Source organism: Aythya ferina (assembly GCF_964211825.1).
Source record: "Aythya ferina genome assembly, chromosome: 1".
In the NCBI taxonomy this organism is placed as follows: Eukaryota; Metazoa; Chordata; class Aves; order Anseriformes; family Anatidae; genus Aythya; species Aythya ferina.
In genome coordinates, this window is record NC_140296.1 from 95702007 (window position 1) to 95723034 (window position 21028).

General features: G+C 43.3%; 1 long non-coding RNA gene across 1 annotated transcript in view; it reads left to right on the forward strand.

The window, feature by feature from the left end:
* Window positions 1–21028, forward strand: part of LOC311420638 — a 48953-nt gene that overhangs the window by 13635 nt on the left and 14290 nt on the right. The window contains exon 3 of the long non-coding RNA XR_014684442.1: window positions 18942–19023. This is a non-coding gene — a long non-coding RNA (uncharacterized lncRNA). The remainder of the gene's footprint in view (window positions 1–18941; window positions 19024–21028) is intronic.

The window sequence follows — 21028 nt, forward strand, 5'->3', positions numbered from 1 at the left end:
GTATAGGAGGAAATAAGACAGACTCAGGGCACAGGTTCAAGTGCTAGCCTGTGGTTTGTTTCTATGTATTAACTGCTATCAGAATCCCTGGTCATGGTTGGTCCTGGGCCAACTCCCAGTTTCCCAGAGCAAGGTTTAGAGATGGTGTGTGCTAGTGTTTCTTCCCAGTCTGCATGTAACCACCCTCACTGGGTGGCAAGAGCATGGGGAAGGAAGAGGTTTAGCCACATGGATGTGGTGCAGAGTCCCACCTAGCCTCTGGGCCAGAGAGCAGCCCTTGCCTCATTAACTAGTACAAACCTAGCCAGACAGGATCAGCCCCTTTCTTTGAACGTACTCAGTAAAGAATTACTTGGTAATCTGCTTGCATGACTGAAAGCCATTGTCCCCCTCAAACAAACAAACAAACAAAAACCTCTTAAGTTAAAAAGACACTATGAATGTTGTGAAGTCAAGCCCTCAGAAATTAGCCATTGCCTGAGATGAGGATGCTTGTGCAACCTTTATTTGTAGCCTTTATGTGCTTGCAGTATGACAGTCTTCAGTCACTGTCTATGTGCTATTTTTTCCAATGAGCTTCTGCTTCCTTCAGTGCACCGGATGAGCTGCACACAAGTAATGACGATTTTAGTTCTGTCCTCTGCTTAATGTGTGATTCCAGGCTTAACTTGTTGCACAATGTTCAAACCGTGCTCTGCAGATATGGCTATCAGTTTCCTCACTGCCTTTCCTGTGGTAGACACCAGTTGCCTGTGCATGGACACAAGCAAGATTGATTTTTAAGTCCTAGTGCCCTGCTGAGTGGAGAGAACATAATATAGGCGATGTTTTACAGTTAGAGAACACATGGTAGTTTGGGTGTTTCATTTCTAAGATTGAGAATTTTATTTTTCAGTCCACTTAACATTAACACCAACATACAAGAACAAATGCCATTTCACTTTGATTGTTACAAGTTTCAACATTTTAGCAAAACAGACCAGAAGGCCTTAGGTCTGGCATGCAGAAAATGAGGAATGCATGACTTCTTGTGATACATTCTCAGACCTGACATCATGCAGGCACACTGTGGTGAAGGCAAGAGGAGAAGACCGCTCCCCCAAGAAGGCAGTCGGGCTTTTCTGCTCCTCCAGTCCCCTGACTCATTGTCTTCATACTTTCCAACCTCTACAGCAAATAAAGCAGATGTAGTTCAGACCGTATGCTACTTTACCGCATAGTCTTGATCCACATCCAGAGCAAGTCTCCTCTGGTCATTCTGCAATGCACAGTTGCTATGGAAAAGGTTATGTGGCCACAGAATGAGTGTGCCAGATCTGGCTGGACCCTAACCTCAACCCAAACCTCGGTCCTCTTTGTTAGACCTGTAGATAAAGAGGTAGATATAAAGCCATCCTCTCCACCTCTTGGAAATTGAGCAACCTGGATTTTAGACTATGACTCTCTGGGTCAAACTTGGGCATCTCTTACATAATCAAAGACAAATACTCTTAATTCCAGTAGTCCTTGATTTCAGACTGCTTGAATTTACAATGTTATTATTCCAGGAATAATAGGGGAGAGAATAAAAATAGCTAATCCTTTATCTCGTTGGGGGGTGTTGAAGGGGAAGACCTCCATGGACTAGAACCTTCCTGATACCTCTGTGTTTGAGAGCAGAGCTGGAGTGTCTAGAGCTGATGCAGGGAACTCCAGCCCTGGGGCTAATGCAATGCCTGTTAGCAACACCAGGTAGCAAGCCCTGGCAGGGCCAGTGGCTAGAAAAATCAAGAAGCAACATGCACTGGGGCACTCACAGATGTTTATGAACAGCAAGGAAGTGGCTGAGGCTCTTCCAGTCAGTGGAAGGAAGTGGGGTCTAACAACCCCTGAATGTGCACCTCCAACCACTTCTCCTGCCCTGGGATTTCCAAAGCAGCTCTTTGCTTATCTACCTCAGATAGTATCAAAGCTAATACAGCCAGTCGTGAGAACACAACTGGGCAACCTGGGGCCTTTTGGAAACACCGTCCTCTAAATAGGAAGAACAAACATGGTGAGGTCCAGGGAGTTGCTTTTCTCTTCAGTCCTTGGTAAACATTTTTCACTAGTTCCAAAAATAAAAATGCTTTGGACAGCTACCTAAACACTCCAGACTCAACAAATATCTTTATTATACAAAAATAAAGAAAATTTCCTGCATGTGGTTTGCTTTCAGCTACCATTATCTACTTAATAGACACTGAGCTAAGCAAGAAAAGCATAATAAAAAATCAGATTTATGCTAGACTTCTTGCATAACACAGGACAGACATTTTCTTTTCTCCAGTGACCTTAGAAGTCTCTATGCTCTGTTAATTGATGGTTTGGTGTATGCATCCACTGAGGGGGGAAGCACATGGCTGCAAATAAGTTTTTCTGGGTTATATATTTGTAACATAAGAAAGGAAAATAGTGCCTCAGTTTGTAACCATGTAGGTAGCACAGGCTGTCTGACTAGGCTAGTTCTCCCACAACTAGGTATTAGCAGATGTGCCTGATGTCCCATTTGCAGGTCAAATCAGACCTCATCAGGTCAGCTGCTGCTCCTGAAACACTGCCTGCCCTCCTCTGATTGTGCCTAGTGGCAACAGCTCACCACTGGAATTTGTTTCTTAGTGTTACAGAGCTCTTGGACTGCATGCCCTAGAGCGACTGTGGCCAGACAAAGGCAATCTCTTTTCACATAGAGCAGAATCCCAAGCCCTATGAACTTAGCTCCCTCTGTTTGGCGTTACTGATCCGTTAGTCTAAATATGGTACATGGCAGTTTGATGGAAATCATTTCCAGTAAGAGAGGATGTTTCCTCAGCAGTTTTCAAGCTGGCTCTGACTCAGGCATTCTCATGGGAGCCCATTTAACTGGTCATTAGGGAGACAGCAAAAAGGCATTGAGGAATTTCGTAACAAAGATGTGCATCCTGTATGAAAGACCTCCTGAGAATCCTCCTGGCCATTGGCTCTGTGCATGCTTGAGAGATTTTATTAATGCTGCTGAAAAAGTATTGCTGAAACTAATCTATTATTTGTGCATAATTTTAAAGATGCTGTATTGTACTTGTTCCAGCAATGTGATGAACCACTGTGCTTGTAAAATGCTGTGCTCAAACAACCCATAATTAAATGTTTAAAGTCGATTAACACCCTATATTGCAACACACTAATCGATGGTGGAAGGGTTGCAGTTACCAAGTGAATAACAGGAAGAAACATCCAGAATTTGCTAAGAGAAGTCTGCTCACAAGCTTGGAGTATATATATCAAGCAAATAGTCTATTTAAGAAAGTAAAGGTTGTGAATCACCCTTACAAAAGCCATAAGAGGCAAAATAAGCATTCATAGCACACTCTATGATTTATGCCTTTTTGTGCCTATGTGTTTCAGGACAAATCTTTTCCAGACTAGCAGTGGTGGAGAGTTACTAAAGCTTTAATTCTTTGAAGACCCTGAATAAGCAGATATATTTAGATGTGATGGCTGGACTCACTGGCTTTACTAGGATTACTAACATGTTTAAAAGACAGTCCCATCTTAAGAGTTTCACTGGACTGACCCTAGTAGCTGGCAGAAGGGTGTGCATCATGGGTAGCAGAATTTTTAGTTTCCATTCCAAACCTCCCAGGTTGTGGCTGCTCCCAACCCCAAAACACCCCTGGAGAGGAGGGCAGCAGGCCTAGCGACAGACCCCTGCAGAGGGGCTCCTGTGCAGTTGGGGCTTCCCAAAGCCAGCTGTCTTCACTGCTAGAAGAAATTCTGCCAAGTCCTCATGGGGGATGAGGTTTTCCCAGGCTAGTCACATGCAGATGGCAGCTAAATTATATATTCCTGGTTTTGGATCTGTGGCTTTAGTCCTCTCCTACAGTGATCCCTGATCTCTCGGCTTTGGGTCCAATTTTATGTTATTTTGTGTGACACCATCCAGCACCCATCACTTCACATTACAGATGCGATCGTGCCTATCAGGAGCACCAGGCTTCCCCCTTTTCCCCTTTGATTTGCATTTCATCATTGAGAAGTGTGCACACTTTCATGTAAGTCTTGAGCAATCCAGAGAGACAAGGGCCTGTTGGGTGAGTAACTTGTAAGGGGATCTTCAGATCTTCTAATTCAGACCCTAACACTCATGCAAAGAAAATGCAAAAGGACTCCCTTACTGACCCCTCTTTATGAGACTCAGACATTAGGTAGGATTTTTTTCCTGTTGATCTGAAGATACTTTGATTCTTATCATGAAAAGTAAGACTGTTCGTTGAATGTTTACTTCCAAGCAAGACTGAATCACAACCTTTTCTGCTTGCCTGAATAAACAAGAGTTATCATGAGTGGAATTATGTTGCTTAAGTTTTGGATCAAATGCCTATGGGACCGGGAGCTTGGTTCCTAGGCATGTTGGCCAGGTGCTACACATAGGGCTGGCAACACTGGGGGAAAATGGCCTGGAAAAGGAGCAGAAAGGCATAGGGAGAAAACACACATGGGACAAAGGAGGAAGGAAGTTTAAGTAGACACAAAATCAATTTTGTAAAAAAAAACACAACCTGTAGTATTCAGATGTTCTAGACTGAAATGTGCGACATACTGCAATTGATCAATCCCTTGGGCTTACTAGTCAAGGGTCTTCAAAAGAGTAAAGCATTGATCTTTTAGATGTTATAGAAAGGTTTACATCAGGAAAATATATCAGAGTTTTCTCCGCTCATAAAATTAAATTTCCTTGGATAGCTGGGCATTCCCTGTGGATCTGCATTCCAATACTTCACCTCTCTGATAGTACTGTCTGTAGTTAGTGCTATTATAGCTCTGCATGCTCTTGTTATTTGACTGAATCTGTCTGATATCTTTCTCCTTCGTATTAAGCTCTTGACCTCTTTAACCTCTTGTGGCCAGGAGATCTTTACCCTAACTAGGTGCGTGAAGAAGGATTTTTTAAGCTGACCTAGACTGCTAAGCCTCTATTTTAAGCTATTAAGCCTAGTCCAGCCTTACAGATGCCTAGCTTTTTAGGCAATCTTATCCAATGTATATTAGCCAAGACATCCCTGTAGCTGAATTTAATATTTAAAGATTTAGCAAAACAAACTTGCTGTTACTTGTTTTGAGAAAAATTCCTGCAATGAGAGGCATGAATTACACATAATTATTGACCCTGCAGTGTAAATAGTGATGATAGGAAGCTTTTAAAATGTACATTATTAAACTGGTAGAGTGTTTATAGCTATAGAGACATCAGCGGTTTGGCAATTAAATCTGCATTTATGAACTCTCCTAAAGAGATAATATTAGTCCAAAAAATTTAGTTTTAAGATAATTAAAAAAAAAAAAAAAGACCAACAAATGCAACAACGTTTTTCAGATCCAGGACACTAAATTGTCTATGAGCTGTTATAATCTTTAATTTAAACTATATAAATATCCCCCACAGAACAGCTTCTTTTGGGGCCTGTTCCAAGGACCTTAAGTGAGTGTAAAGTCTTTCCACTGACTTCAATCAGCTTTGAAAAGACACTTAATCTCCTGCCGGCATTACCTGCTCATGATTAACTGCTCTGGCTTGTCTCTGCTACCCTTTTGGCCCTTACAGAGAAAGGAAGAGAATGAGCATTGTGATGCCAAGATCTGTAGACTTTCTCTTATTTAACCATGTTACTCTGATGGTACTCAGCTCCTTTCTTGTCCTATTTTTGCAGCTGGGAGACAGAAAATCCAGTTGGTTTTAAGTATTCATCTGCAGCTGGCTCTAGGCATAAATGGGACCTGGTCTGTGCAGTACCTGCTGCAGGTTCCAGGGGTTGGAGGAGGCTGTGGCCTCAGGCTGCAGCAGGAGCAAATCTGGGGAATGCCTGCAGAGCACAGGGTGTGCTCAACCTACACTTGATGTAGTAGATTCACAGCATTGGCTGGACCACAGTGAAATAAAGGTTTGGGGAAGATAGGCTGGGTTATGTTGGCAAGTGGAAAAAGGGTGGATGGGGCCAAGGTGAAGGGAAAGGCATTCTTACCCTTCTGGTATTGTGCAACGCCAAACCTTTGTCTAAAACCTGATGACTCATCAAGAGTATGAAATGAAACACAATGATGATGTCCCCAGTAGATATTTCATCTGCAGCTATACAGAGTAACCTGATTTCCCAAATCATCCTTGCAGAAGGGGCTCATTGTGCAGTCCACTATACTGACTGGTCACCAAGAGCAGAGTTACGAGACCAGTTTGAATAGTAGAGATGCGTTTAGGTTCATACAGAAAGAAACAGTTTGGAATTAAGAATAATTAAAAAAATAATGAAGTTACCACTTAAAAGTTCCCTTCCTTATCCTTCAGCTCTCATGTTTCTACTGCCACAGTTATTTAGACATGTAAGACAGGTCATGAGGAGATGAAGACACACGCAGAGAAATCAAGGGATACTGATCACCTGAATTGTGGCAGTAACTGTTTTGAACTGAAATTAGAGCTGCTTTTCTCTTTGGGTTCAGGATTCGAGTAACCTTATCTGAAATCATAACGCTTATGTAAACTCTCCCCGTTCCCCTTCCCCCTCACCTTCTACCTTTGGATTTCCACATGATGGTGCAGCCTGATGAAGATTCTCAGGTTTGATTTTCAGCCAGGTAAGTTCATCTGGAAATCTGAAGGGTGCTGCTTACCCCAGCTGCCAGGCCTTTGTGAGACTTGCCCAGCCACCTGCAATTCATTGGCTGCTCTTCTGCTGACATACACAAAGACAGCATGGGCAGAAAGTCCAACTACGTGTTTACCTTCAAACAGATGGTGGGACCTGACTTCTGGTGAGCTCCTGTTGGCTCTGGTAGGGCCTGGCCAGCTCTGGGTGCTGACCCTCAGCTCAGCTGTCTCCAGCATGGGACTAGGGTGCTTAACACCCAGAACGGAGGAGGAGAAAGAAGACTTGAAATAGTTGTGATCTTTGGCTCCCAGCCAATGAAGCTTGGCTATCTCTAGAGGAGGGGAAGTTTGAATAAATTATCCAAGTTACTGAAGAGATTATTAGTCCCTCTGGGCCTTCTCTGGGGAAGGTGATGATGGGAGAGCACGGGAAAGGAAGCAGTTGAAGTCTGTTAGAGAGGAGGCTTGTGCTCAGCATTGAGCCATCCTAAAAAAAACATCCCATGCAAAGTGTGTGAAGTGAAAACACCCAGCAGAGTGTTTATTTTTTATTTATTTTTATTTTTATTTTTATTTTTGGCTCCACATCTGTGGTCCTTAAATATGGCAGAACCTAGTGGCAGGGTATGGAAGAAAGGTTTCTGGGACTTTCTGATGGCTTTTTGCCCTGTTGCCAATGAGGGGCTTTCTGGCGACAGGTTCAGATTGGAAAGGTTTGCATCCCTGTATACTGTGGTCTGCACAAGAGCTGGAAAACCAGCACTCTGACTTGTGAACTGCCCCCTCATTTCACAGGGGATCCAACTTAGATATTCGGTGGGGCCAGCACCCTGACTGCCATCTCTTCTGCGGCTTGTGCGGGATGAAACAAGCAAGGTGAGTGGTCCCTCTGAATTTCCCCTCGGCTCCAGGAGGGGGAGGCAAGTGAGAGGGGACGCCTTCCCCCATTGTCCCTGGCAGAGGGGACCAACCCAGGGGAAGTGAGGGAGCTGGGGAAGAGTCTGTGTCTGTGGTGCATGTTCACAGACCCCCGTGTACAGTTTCTCGTCCGTGTGAGTCACTGGAGTGGAGCTCTCTGTGTGGGCATAGCTTCAGCAGTGTATCATTGCTCCCCCCTCCCCGCGCCCCACTTTGTCCCTGGGTGGGTTCTGCACGGAGAGCCCAGACAGAGGAATTTCTTTCTTTACACAGCGGGTGTTAATCAACATTTTGGGAAATGCAATTACAGGTTCGCAAGCTGTGGAAACCTCTGGGTTTCCCACACTTGGTCAGCATGGTCATCAGCCATGGCTCAGCTCTTTCATTAGCTGCCAGGGACACTTAACCTCTCACGGTGTCTGCATGAGACTGGGAATGTTTTCTGAATGACTAAGGTGCCAGCCCTGCAGGCATACGTGTATGCTTAGCAGCAGTCAGTGCTAGGATTTTCCTAAGAGAATTAGGAACTCATTTTTTCTGGGAGCCAAACTCTGTTATTATTATTTTTTTAAATCCCTGCCTTTTTGTTACTAGTTTTCCAGCTGAGCATGTTAGACTCCTGGCACCGCTGCCGTACTCTGGTGCATTACTCAGCTTTTGTGCTGCCAGACTGAAATGTCAATGCAAGTAACTATCAGCCTCCCAGGAGGCGAAATGGAGAGCACCATTCCCTCCTCCCTAGGTAAGCGGTTTCAGGATACAGCTTGGTCAGTTACGAGAAAAGTTATAGGATATGTTGCCTGAGGTAGTGAGGGGCTGAACTTGCCAACGCACAATGCTCTTCCCAGTCCTGAGTTCCCAAGAACACCCTGATCGCTGTGGAAAAATAAAGTTTTCCCATTATGTGCACTTTCCTGAATCATTCTGATAAATAATATTCCCACTGCCATTTTTCTGCATTCCTACATGGCGATGTCCTGACTGCTATATTCCGTGAAAAGCTTTGTTATCAGAAGCCATATTTCATCTACCAGCTCTCAGAGGTCACCACTTATTGGACATTTATATCCTGACCTTAAGTCCTTGCCTGTACAGAAAGGCCATACTGCTCTAGCCTTATTGGTATAATTAGAGTAAAACAATCTCCACCTTTCCCCCACTCCTCCTTGGTATGGATGCAATCACCCAACTGTAAAGATGTTTACACAAATCTAGGTTATTCTTACCGAGAAAGCAGAATGTGTTTTACCACAACAAGGCATTTTTATTTCAGTGTAACTACATCCCCACCAAGCCTAATGCTGATCTAATTAGGGCTAATTTTATACAGAAGTGGATGCCAGAATCAGCACACTGATGTACGGGGGCACATGCATACACAAGGCTACTGTATATGTCTTAAACACGTCCTGATGTGGCACTCCCATCTGTGGCGGCACAGACCTAGCACTGTGCAAGAAGGAAGTCATATCACTGACTAAAATAATTGTATGGGCACAGAAACTGTGTTTAGACAAGGCTTATAGAGAAGCACAACTTATTTTCTGTAATTTCCTATCCTTCTACGGCTGGACTACATTGCAGTAAGGCAATCCTGACAGCAGCTACAAGTATAAGGTCTGCAACATGACATGTAAATTTGGTCTAAGAGATGAAATACCAAAATTATTCACTGTTTAAATAGACAGTTCAAGAGAACAAGCTCCCATGAATTAATGCTTCATGGTCTGAAGTGCTTTTAGTGTTTCAATTCATTTTGAAGGATTTGGGAGAAAATGGCCCCTGTGTCTGGAAAGAAACCTCACACTGACCTCACCCAAGAAATCTGGATGTCTTCTTCCTGTTTTAAAGGAGCAAATAAGGATGAATCTAAATGAAGTGGCCAGCAAAACTTCAAGCCAAGTCAGTTACAACATATCTGCAACCACAAGCCAATTAGGCCTGCCCTGGGGATTTAATACAGTGTGCTAGACAAAGCCAGTATCTGAAAGTCTGCAGTGATTTCTAGTCCATGCAAAAAAACAATTAACTGAAAACAAGGTAAATAATAAACATGTTATGTAATATATTTTTGAACATGTAATATTCATGCCATTTCTCCAGGGTACCTCAATTCCAGGATGAGACGAGACTGTATTCAAACTCTGCTGACAGTAAAGCACTTTTTAGAGGAATGGGAATGCTTGGCAGAGCTTCCAAAGTCAGAAACTCCTTGGCCATGCGCAGCCATACCCTGCCCCACTGACTCAGATGCTGATCCTGAGGTATGAACCAGCTGCACCTACAAGTTAGAGCAGCTGTAGGCCTGCTGTGCCAGCTTATTTATCAGCTGGGAAAGTCCCTTATGGCACATTGCATACAGGCAGGCAAGGCCTAGCATCCTCAGGGTGTGTTTTGCTTTGTATTTGCTTTCTCAGTCCCAGTGCGCTCCTACACAAGGAAGATGGGTTGAGTAAATTTGGCTTTAGCCAAGTGTCACAGTTGGCTGCCAATGAGTGGTTAAAGGAACTTCAGTTCTACTTTGCTGATACAAAAGGATTTCAGTGGAGACCAACAATCTGTCCAATAACAGTAACTTGTAACTTGTAGTAAGTTTTCTTTGTGCCCTGCGGTGGCGTGGGTCAATGCAATTTTAAGACAAGCTAAACTAAAATCATCACTCATTTTCCTTCTACAACCTACAGTCACGGATAAGAAATTATTTTCTCTTCCAAACACATTCCAAACTTATTGTCAACATCCAACTATCAATACAATCCATGGACTATTGGCTTCAGTGGAAGCCAGAATTCACCAACATATTTGGAAGTGTCATATTTTACATGCAGTGCACCAGTCTTGAGATAAAACAAACCGCTGACAGGTGAAATACCAAAGTTTCAGGCATATCCTCCACGCATTAGTGAAACTTCACTACTGTGAAAACACCCTGCAGAAAGAAATTCTCAGATAGCCTGTACTCTGACAGAGCCTGCACAGGACCAAAAATGGGACACAAAGGTGTGATGCTGAGCATTCGGGGAAGGGGAGCAGGCCGGAGAAGGCTGGGGTCAGAGGGACTATGGGGTGAGAGAGCAGGCTGTGCCACACACATTCAATTGTGTTACATGCATAAGGGTACAACCTGTTCTGTTTCTGGATTGCAGGATTTTATGTTTTGAAGCTAACCTCTGGTTGTACAAGTGATTTCTTACACGGTGCACTGAGCAACACCTAATCATTTTCCCTCACACAGGGAAGTTAATGATTGTTTAATGTGTCTAGCGCAATGATGTCCCACGTTTGGCTTGCAGGTCTCTGAGGCTATCCAGGAAGTTTAGCAGTACACTATTCAACAGCTGAGCTTTCCATTAAATTAATTTTGGCATCCTATTTGTATTCCCGTTTCTTTTCATTTCCAGAATTCTTTGGAAAATAAACAGCATCTGATTTTGAAGATTAAAGCAAAACCCCACATTCATTATTTCACATCAAACATTTTCTCATGGATGAATGAAAAGGGGAAACCTTCATTGGGCCTCTGATAATAAGAAGAGACATTCCAGGGTTGATATCCTTTGTAGAAGGATATTGCCCTATGGAATTACATATTTCTGCACCAAAAAAAAAAACAACAAAAAAAAAACAAAAACAAAAACCCACCACTAAGAACAGCAGCTCATTTCTTCCTGGGTGGCAGAAGGGACTCGGCAGCTCTCTATTATACACTGGCAGGGGTAAAAAGGGAAAGAAACTGATGGTGAAATAACAATGGTGAGGGCCCTGTGGTTTCTCATGCAGAACTCTTTGGCCAGAGCGGAGTTGGTGGTGGCATCATTCTCTCCTTGGTGATCCTTGTCAGTCCCAGGTATACTGGGGATATTTAGGGAACTTCTGCTCAGTTCAACTGCAATTTGGACATCACATTCTCTTCTGTTACTTGTATTTTATCCTAAAAAATGAAATCAGGTAACTAATCTCTGAGGAACCAGAGGATCTGAAGTACGCCAAATCCTTAGTACTCACGTCAAGGAATGAAAAAGTCTTGATCAAGTTTCTGTTTTCTACATGGGGATTTCTCTGAAGCTCACTGCCTTGGAGATAGGTTGTCGTTCCAGCTGGATGTGTCTCCAGCCAGGGGCAGCTGTGGGCCCAGGAGGGGTAGGACTGCTTTGGCATGCTTTGACTTTTCTGCAAGCAAGTCCATTAGTCAGACATGTATTATTGGCGGCATTTGTTATTCTCATTTTGAAATTTCACATTGAGTTTCAAAGATAACATAATGCAGAAAAATGCTTTTAATGATCAATCTACAAGGGAGTAGGAACTGCTCTCCAGAAGATCAGAGTGGATAATGCAAATGCTCTCAGTGCCTGGGGATGTAGACAAATTAGGGAGAGGCCAGAGGAGAGCTCCAAGAACAGTAAGAAATTAAAAAAAACATCGTCTGTTAGGAAAGATTAAAGGAAGTAGGGGGCTTACTCAAGGGCAAAGGTTTGTGAAAGATACATAAAGTCTTTGAATATTTAAAGGCTGTTATATAGGATGATAATCAATTTTCTTCAAGTCCACCTAGGAAAGTATAAATCTACTCATATCTACTCAATCTGTGGCAAAGATAATATACCTTGCTTACCAGCAAAATCTTTTGTTGTTTGTTCCTCTTTTTAAAAAAGTGGGTTACTGAAATTTTAAAGCAGGTTGTCTAGGAGAATCATGGGACTTACTTCCCAAAATGTTTTAAAGACTCAGCTAGACAATCTTCTGCCAGAGATCCTTGGTTACACTTAATCTTGCTTCAGTACAGGGGTTTGGACTAGATGAACTTAAGCTGCATAAATATTAACAAAAAACAAGTGATTGTCTCTCTGTTGTGTTTTAATAACCCATTCTGTGCAGCATGACCCAGGAACCACAAGAACCAAATATAATTGAAAATAGACCCTTGTCTATGGAAAATTGTTCCAAAAAGACTGGACTGACAGAAGTTTTAGAGGGAATTAGCAGTCTGCTGATACAACTGGCATTAATGCCTTTCCCTGACTCAGACAGCTGTAGTCTTTGTAGACCTTTTCTGACTGAGTTTCTGAGCAAGACACAGTCTGGAGACAGGTCCAAGGACATCTGAGGTGCTCTGTACTCAGGTTTTGCCCTGTACTGGGGAAACCAGGTGATTTTTCCCCCCTCACTGATAGCCAGGTACATTTCCTTCTCCCCAGACTTGCTGTCCTTTGTCAAGATGTTTGCTTTGGGTCTTCATGCATCATCAGAGCAGCACTCACATCCTCCTTGTTGACTGAGGTTTTCTGGAGAGTCTAGAGAAAGGACAAGGTACATAAGTAGTGAACAAAAGCAAGACAGAGAGACCAGTGGGGTGGAGAAATAACAAATCCCTGATATAAAATTTGCCCCTAGAGAACACGTGATGGTAAGTTGTTCTCTGCATGCCCTAGGAGGACAGCAAAAGGAGGGGAGGTGAAGAGTGATGTGGTCTTTCCTTTGGCCTGGCAGCTTCTCAGTGGATGCTGCCCCTTCCCTCCTCCTGCATGGTTCCCCACACCTTGGTGCAGAGGGAAGTGACTTGGTCTGAGTGTGCAAGAACCTGTGTTGTCGTGTATGTCCCCAGCACTGGTTGTGCTTGGCCCAGTGTGGAGGCTGAGGAAGCCCTCCCCCACCACAAACCACACTAACAGGGGACTGTGGGAGCTGCCAGAGGATTTGGTATGAGGGAAGCTCGCTCCACTTTGTTGGCAACAAAACGTCTTTTCTCTGAATAAAAATGTCCTTGAGAAAGAGAGTCTAATTTATAGTTAATAGCTGGAAGGTTTTGTGAGAACTTAGCAAGGGCAGAAAGCTCTGGAGTCTTATGGTCTGGGATATAATAAAGGAGGATGGTTTCCATGAATACTCTGGGGTATTATTTTGTGCTGCGCATGTTTTTTTTCTAAGCCTGGTCTCTTCCTACAATACACAGCATGTGCTGTACAGAAGCAAGACAAGACAAAGCTAACCACGTAGGTCATGACTCTGAGCATGTGGGAAGCCGCTCTCCAAGCATAAAAGTTAAGGTAAATATCTGGTGTTGATAAACACATTGTGCATACTTAAGGCCACCACTGTTCCTTGGGTGCCCTTTGTTAGTGTAAATAAGCTTCATCTTGGTTTGTGGCAAACCTCAAATATTTGACTTCAGTCTCAGCATGGTTGAGCAGGCAGTATACTGAGTTATTCATCTGTTCCTGTGCATGTTTTTTAACACTGTAACTTATCACATTAAATTGTTCTTGACAATGAAACCCCAAGCTTTTCCAAAGAAAACAATAATAAAGGGTTAGAGGATCCTCCTCTTGTTCAGCCTGAAGTTGCTTTGCTAAACATCCAGGTGCCGACCATTCACCCACTCCAAGGAAAATGTTAATGCTTTCTCTCCGTTGCATCAGTTTTATTAGTTTCAGTGACATTTGGAGGTCTGCAACCCACCAACACCACGGATGTGTCTTTGTCTAACGCAGCAAGAAGTGGCTGTATGTGGGTGAAGGTGCCTGAGGCACCCCAGTGCCTGGGGCCACATCTCTGTAAAATCCAGTACAGCATCCTAAACTGTGTGTTTTGATCACCATCCTCTGACTGTTGGGAGTATGGGGAAGAACCAGAATATGTGGGGAACTGCACCTTTGGAAAGGCTTGTCCAGAGCCAGATGGATCCCAGATTCCTTGGCTCTGAATGCCCTATATTGTGCAAAGTGGGTGGGTATGTTGAGGGAAAAGCACTCAGGCTCAGGACAGGGGTTCTTTGTCTCCTTCACTCCTAGCAATAAACAAGAAGAAAGGAGAAGTTGTAGCACAGCTTCAGCCTGATCACTCCAGCTTCAGAGCACCTTTTGGGCAAACTCTGCTCCAGTGTGCCTACTTCACAGTGGTGTGAGTGCCTAGGACAGTGACACAGAGTCCACAGTGTTTGTATGGTAGAGCGGTCTAGAAAAATACTTTGTGTGGCAGCCATATCTGTGCAGCAGGGTACATGAACAGACAGCCGAAGTTCCAATGAGACCTTGGGGCCTATCTGGCATTGTATCTATGTAAGCTCCAAATTCAGATCATCCAGATACTTGTCTGCATCTGATTTTGGGAGCAAATGCGTTCTGTCAGCATGTTCTTGAGGTATCTGAAGGTCTTGTGCACAGCTGAAGGATGTGCAAGCAGCCACCCTGGTTGGGACGGCTCCAAGCTAAAGCCTGCTGGAGCCTTCACAACTAGGATGGCTGCATGCACATCCTTCTAAACAAAGCACGTGGTTCCTTGTTGTACTTCTCCCCATCAATGTTCACACACACACACACAAAAAACATCAGACCTATAGTAATGAATTCCCACTCAACAGGCCAGTGAGTAGTGTGTTGTGTGGATGTTTGGGGTCCTGGTTGTGCTTCTGCCTGTTTTGGAGCCAAGTTTTGTGTCTTGGGTGATGTCCCAGCTTCAGCTGTAGGGCACTCTGTTTTGAAAACTTCTTCTTTAGAACTATGCTTTTTGGCAGAAAATACTTAAATATGTACGTTTCAGAAAAAGTGAGAGTGACTATGTACTCTTGTGATTAGGATTTCCAGCAGAATGCCTTAAATTAAACCTTCATTCCAGTGAATGTGGTGACTCAGAGGACACTGTTTTAAAGGAGACATCAGCTGTCTCAGTAACACAAAACTACACCCTTTTACTGGCCAGGGACTTGCCAATTTTGCTGATTCCCTACCATGTATTTAAGTTAATGCTTTTGGCAACATGCTCATGATGAAGCTGATCTCTTATTTCTCCGTGCAAAAATTTCACTTGCTCTTTGTTCGAGGCCACGCAGACATACCTTCCTGCCAGTGCGGTCTATGCTTCATTTCTAACTCCCTATTTTCCTCTTTCCCGGCCGCTTTCGGCAGTCTTTCCCTGCTAGCAGTCACCCCGGTGGAATTCATAAATCCCGTTGATTTGAACCGACCGGGGGTGGTGGGGGCAGCAGTGGGATGTGGGTGGCGGGGGCTGTTCCTGTCAGTGCTTGGCCAGGGCGGGTTGTTTCCAAGCTCCAGTTTCTTCCCCACCCACGCGGACTGGACACGCAGCCCTGGCTGTATTTACCAGAAGGAGCCTGGCCAGGAAAACGCAGAAGCCTTGGCTCTGGCTGTGGGTTTTGGCAAAGCCTTCTCTCAGGAGCATGTTGGTAATGGCAGTGTGGTGTGGCAGGGAGGCTGGCTGCTAACCCAAGCGAGCAGCTGGCACCAAGAGAGCATCTGCATTATTTAAGGAGAGAAAAAAGACAAACAAGCTCCTCATTCAGCTAGCTGAGGCTAAAATGCCAGCTCTGTCTCCTTCCCAGCCCTTTGGGCCTTATGTTGGGAATTATGTCCTCACCCATGCCCCAGCCACCTCCAGCTCCCTGTTTCCCAATGTGGGTCTTGCAGCTGGGAAGGCCGAGCAGCTGTGGTTCCTTTGGAAATGCTCTTCTCCCTTCCTGGCAGGTAGATGTGGTCCTTGCACTTTCTGATGAATCAATTGCATCAATGACAAAAGCCAAATAGTTACCATGGATGACAAATTTGGGCCATTCTGAACAGTATGTAAAGGAAACCATGAAGGTCGAAAACTGCTCAGTATATGACCCATACAGTGGTTATTCATGATGGTGACCTGATGCTTTACTTTACTGAATGGAGCAGACAAGCTCTGTCTTGCTGTCACCATTAAACCTGATGGACCTGTGCTTACCTACATAATCTTGGAGCCAGTGCACAGAGCAGCCCTTAATTTTAAGAAACAAATTTTAGAGCAGTTCAGGAGGCAAAGACACTCCTGAAATACCTGGATATACTGCAGCTGTGCTGGCCTTACCCATCCAAAGGAATGAAGTTTACTCCTCTGAGATGTGCTTAACTAACTAAATAGGAACATGGGTCCTCAGTACAGGTATGACTTAACTAGAGAAGTCAAAACCCTAAGACAGGCAACACAGAAAGGAATCTGTAGGTGGGCCTGGAATAGGTATTTTGCCAGGTTGGCATTATTCATAGAGTTCCAGGCATACCCACATTTATACCCATGTGGAGGTCAGAAACCTAGACCTGTGGGGAAACAATGTGATTAAAAAATGGGAGAAGGCAATCAGACTCTCCCTAAAGTTCAGAAAACTGAACTAATTTTAAGAAAAAATAAAAATTCTAGTAATAAAATATGAGCCACTGTAAGATCAAAAGTCAGCGTTGCTTGGCCCTTGACAGTTACTAACACAGTCACACAAACACAGAAAAGAAACAAGTATTTACTGCACTGCCACCAAGTGTATGTCCTTCCAGCTTTCAGCAATGTCTGAAATTTCTTGTCTCCTGCAATTTCTGAGCCAGAAGTTGTATCTGCATCTTGGAGGGAAATACTGTTTTCATGAAATTTTTCTATTATTTTTTCCAGTTCATATTTCCAGCATCTACGGTACTCTGTGGCTGTGATTTCTACATATGCAGTGGTGGAAAGGTTTAAGTTCTTTTTTTAGATTAACTTAATGTTTAGAGGTGAACGTGATGATAAATTGAAAATATCAGAAGTAAGTCATTCAAATTAATAATCAACTCCAAAAGGTGCCAATTTCTTTTGTTGCCCTTTTCTAAGACTGGATGCTAGTATGTGGAGAACTTGGAAAATTGAAGTAGATTTAACAAACCAGCCTTGTATTCTTTCCTATTTTTTTTCTATAAACTCTTGTTGATTTAGTCATCATTAACTTTTAAACTTTTAAATAGATGCTCTTTGAAATTCAGTTTGCAGAGTGTTATTGTAATGCTGTAATTAACTCAGACTTAAGCTGGGAGTGGAGCAAATAGCAAGAATTCAGGTTTTAGCACTGAAAAATTTATATCATGAAGACCTGTTTTCCTTACCACATCTTTCTGTATCTTGTTTATCCTATCAGATGGAAGTATTATGATAGGCCTATTCTTTATTCAATTGTCTCACCCCAGATAAAGGCCATGTAATATTATTTATTTTGCAAATAGTGTTATTGTCTAATTATCTGTGTAGGCACATATCATTATGTTTAGTGCAGTGAATGGAGCAAATCATAAGGCCCACAGAACACCAGGCCATTTGTACGGACTGTATGATAGTAAAAGAAAATTTATGAAGCAGAAATAAGCTGCACATTAACTGTGTCATTTTGTTAGGCTGTTTCCAATAAACACTTTGACAGTGCACAAGTAGACTACTCAGGTTAAACATCTCAGGGTTTTGCTTCAAGCAGTGGCCAGTAGCCTGTGCTGAAGGAAAAGGTGTGAGAAGTACATGTAGGACGTGTGTGGTGTCATTGCCCATGAGTACCCTCTTGGTGCAGCAGTCAAGTTACAGTTTTCAGAGATGGATAACATCCTGCACATTTTATTTCAATAGCCACTGATGTATCTAGATGTTATTTCTCACCAGAGTCATATTGAAGGTGCTAAGAATTGTATATTTTAATTGCTTAGGGAACACCTGCATTTCCACTTGTTTACAAACCTCTCCAGCTCATCTGCCCTGTTTGGTCTGGAATGGCCATGGATCTAATATGCTGATCTGGCATGTGCTCTAGTTTTGTCCAGCTCAAATTAGGGACATGCCAGGGAGTTTGTGTGCCTCCATAGCAACTGTCCAGTGTTGTTTTGATGGCAATGGTAGGACCAGTGTGTTGTGCATCCCTTGAGGAAATAGGAAAAGAGAGTTTAAAAACATACCCACTAAGATGTGGTGGGTCTCTGTGGTTAGACCTCAGGTACCCTTCACTTCACCCATGAGGCTGAAGCACCTCTGTGCCTGTCATCCTGCACATGTAACCACTTCACAGGGTGAGCCTAGTGAGGGAAACCACAGGCTGAATGAAGACAAACTGTCATTTCAGGATTCACACGGGAATATAACCTATCCTCTGTTATACAAACTCAGTAATTATGTCTGTCAGTAGGTTGATATTTTATATAGATAACGTGCATGCTACCAGCTGACTCAAGCAACTGGAGAGCAGCTCTTCAGTGTGAAATATGTTTATAAACTAAGCTTTCTCTTAAGTGTGGATAATGTCTACTGTGGCACCAACAGGGTATTTTTCCAATAATGATGCCACTAATTAGGAGAGTAGTTAAACTGGTGCTTTAAATCCTCCTCCTGTGCCAGTCTTAGAGTTGGCATCACACTGCACCTTCTGGTTTGGCTACATGGAAGTACTTTCAGCACTGGCTGGTGCAAACAAACATTTCAGTCTTGAGTTCAACCTTCAGGGAGCAAAGGTTTCCTAGGTGAGGGTGATCCTGCTGAGAATTCCTCAATTCAGGCACGTGGTTCAGTTCTTCCAGACTCCAAAGCTTAGGTGGGATTTGACCTGTACACCTCTCTCACACAGTGTTTGGAAGGACAGAGAAGGTGCAGAGGAGAAGGACCAGGACCTACATGTTCCCTGCTCCAATAAGAGAACAACACCTGGGGTAAGACTGGATCCATACTGCTCGATGTCTTCATCACAGAATAAGCATGTTTTTATTGCTTCCCAGGTAGAAGAGAGGCTGAGAGAAACAATGTGGGGATGCCTCTACAGTGAACCCTGTTGCTTTCCACCCCAACCACTTTCACACTGGGGATGCACAGTAGTGAGGGAATTTCCCGAGGGTTAGCAATCTGCAGGAAGGAGATGACAGAACACTAAATATGTCAGTCTATGACCAAGATATTCCTTTCACAGAAGTGGGAATTTCTTTTATTAAGTGAATATGAAACAAAGTGTCTGTGTTGCTTCTCTCCAACTTAAAAAAAAAAACAACAACAAAACAGGGCAAAGTCTGGGCATAAGACATAGCTGAGCACTGGTTAGCCAGGTTGCTGCTCCTGGGGAAGCTTTGTGCTTCAGACAGCAGCCAGCCAGAAGTCCCAGGGCCTTTGGGAGTGGTGATGCAGGCAGCAGAGTTTCTCTGCTGCCCACAGAAGTATGCTTACCTCAGCAATGGCATGGTTTGCCCCAGTCTGGTCTTAGCGATGCTTCCAGATGTCCTAGGTGGAGTGCATTTCATCTGACCTCAGGCATTGGGCAACCTACATCTGAGTTAGTTGTCTGAACAGTCTTTACATTGTGTGGTGAAAAAGAAGCCCTTATAGCAAACAGTCCATATCATTCAAAGATTGCAATATATTCCAAAAGAATACAGAGATTACAAGTATTCTATTACAAGCATGAGAAGAGTTGTGTCCTGAAGAGACTGTTTCTGTCAGTGCTCTAACAGGATTCTGTTCAACCGGCACTGTTACAGACACCAGCACTGGAGACACTTCCATTGAACCACCCTCTGAGTTAATGACCCGTAGTGAACTTATCTAAGCAAAAAATTTGGTTCATGAAGAGAAGACAAAGGGCTTCTGTGAGTAATGGCTTGTCCAATGAGTATTACTCCATGGAAAGCCTTTTCAAATTTCATCGATACTGGCATTTTTTATGTTTTATGTAACATAACTATAAATGTTCTTGGATGTGCATGTTAATTCCCACTTGTATTTAACTAAAGTGTTTGTGTCAGATGGCACTGGAATTAATCAGGTCTTTGTCAACAGGATGTCATAATTTAGTTGACACTGCACCACCATGATGGCTGTCAAGTCTTGCCGCCATATTGGATGTTTTACAACTCCTTCCAAAGTTTTATTTCCTTTAAAAAGTAAAGGAATGAAGCTAAAGAAATTCCAGCCCTTAGGATTGCAATGTTATTTCAAATTACAAGATGAAATGCACTAAATTCAGTAACCTCTAAAACTGCATATCTTCAACAACATCAAGTTACTGCACCAGGTGCAGTATGAACTACTCTTGTTTTTCATGCTAACAGATGGATTGTGTCATCTAAGAACTGCCCTGTGTTAACGACACATCAAATTACATCACCTCTGGTAAACATTGCACTACTTGGCTTCCCAACCCTTTCCAGAAAACGAGAGGAAGCTCGGCAGCTATTCCATATCCTTACGGAAAACACAGTCTCTTTTCCTGGCTTATGCAGAAAGAAAGTGGGTTTTGAGCAGCCCAGATGCTAGAGGCATTTACTTGCAAAGCCAGGCTGAGGAACAGTGATGCCATTCTATTTATTAGGTTGAAGCTTCTCTTCTCCCAACCCACCGCTTCTCAGCCTCCCTTGTATCATTACAGACTCCCCTTTACTGACAGCAAAGAGACATCCTTCCTGAGGGTCACCTTTCTCGTCGGATAAAAAAGTGTCTCAGTCCTTACACAGTCCTTACATAGGGGTGAGAACTGCAGGTAGAAGTCTGTGAGTCAGAGGGAGTCAGATTTTGTTTTATGTCCTAACACTGCTGTAGATGAATTCCTTTCCTGAATATTCATCTGCTGCAAAAGTTTGTCTGGACACAGAACATAAGAAAATTAGCAGTCTACTTCTATTGCAGTATTAAAGATCAATAATGAATGGAAGAAGAAAGAAATTCAAGAAC